This window comes from Curcuma longa, chromosome 11, assembly GCF_044706935.1.
Source record: "Curcuma longa cultivar G26 ecotype Majalengka, Jawa Barat chromosome 11, ITB_CL_G26_1.1, whole genome shotgun sequence".
Classification (NCBI taxonomy): domain Eukaryota; kingdom Viridiplantae; phylum Streptophyta; class Magnoliopsida; order Zingiberales; family Zingiberaceae; genus Curcuma; species Curcuma longa.
This window is the reverse complement of record NC_133871.1, coordinates 5,001-6,275: the sequence shown is the minus strand read 5'-3', so window position 1 is coordinate 6,275 and position 1,275 is coordinate 5,001. Positions and strand designations below refer to the sequence as shown.

The 1,275-nt window shown below is 36.3% G+C and overlaps 1 non-coding gene across 1 annotated transcript; it reads left to right on the top strand.

Annotated features, from left to right (window-relative positions):
• The first annotated feature begins 1,085 nt into the window (after positions 1-1,085).
• Positions 1,086-1,172, top strand: TRNAS-GGA (transfer RNA serine (anticodon GGA)). The gene has a single exon. It is a non-coding gene; the product is annotated as a tRNA-Ser (tRNA).
• Positions 1,173-1,275: the final 103 nt, after the last annotated feature.

Here is a 1,275-nt window from a genome sequence, read left to right as displayed (position 1 = left end):
GAAATGGTATGAGGATCGAAAAACTTTTGATTCCCCTGTTGCCGTTGCACTCACTGGTAATTCCTTTGCTGGCTTATCTCGCTCTTCGAGTTCTTGGGTTCTTGATTCCGGGGCCACTGATCATATCACTGGTAATAGATTACTTTTTTCTTCTCTCTCTACTTCTGGTTATTTATCCTTTGTCATCATGGCAAATGGTTCTCAAATTCAGTCTCAGGGTGTCGGTACTGTTCATCCTTCTCCATCTCTTTCTATTCATAATGTTCTTTATGTTCCCGGTGCTCCCTTTAATTTATTATCAATTAGTCAGCTTACTCAGTCTCTTGATTGTGTCATCTCGTTTACAAAATCTTCTGTTTCCTTACAGGACCGGAGTACGGGGAAGATGATTGGCTTCGGATATGAGTCTCATGGCCTATATCGGCTTCAACAATCCTCTCTTGTTGGTTCGGCGGCAGCATCTCCCCTTCTTATTCATGCTCAGTTGGGACATCCTGGTCTTGATAAGTTGAAATTTCTCCGGAAGTTGTCGGAATTATTCGTAATAAGATATTGGCCACAATTGAAGAGGTCTTATCAATAAAATTTGCATTTATCTGAGATCTTGGCATAATTAACAATCCATTCTATAATTCTTTTCATTACCCTTAGGGTAATAACAATGAACGGAACTATAAATATTTCATCTAAGTTGAATAACCAAGGATTGTACTGCGGATTCTGATAATTCGAGAAGTTTTTATTTGGTTATGATCCAAAGAAGAAACAAAAAACAAAACGAAATAATTTTTCTATAAAAAAATGGATAAGACTAAGGTAAGTATCCGTTTTGTTTTTTGTTTGCATAACATGCATATGCCATGTCATACAATTTAAATATAAAAATACACGGGACGATTCAATAATTTGTATTAGATCCATGGGATAGCTAATGAGCTAAATTTTTGTTGAGAAATAAAAAATTTTATTTGATTTGAAAGGAATTTTTCCTATGGACTATTCATCAGTCGCACTTGTACTGCAATAATATGAATGACTCGCTATTCACTATTCACTCGGTTTCTGGTCAATAATAAGATTATGTAGGAGAGATGGCCGAGTGGTTCAAGGCGTAGCATTGGAACTGCTATGTAGACTTTTGTTTACCGAGGGTTCGAATCCCTCTCTTTCCGTTTATCTTAATTCACCGACGTTACTGAATCAAATCAAATACCATCATCTCAACAAGAGGACCCTTATTTGATATAAATTCTCGATTCCTAATCACATTACTGT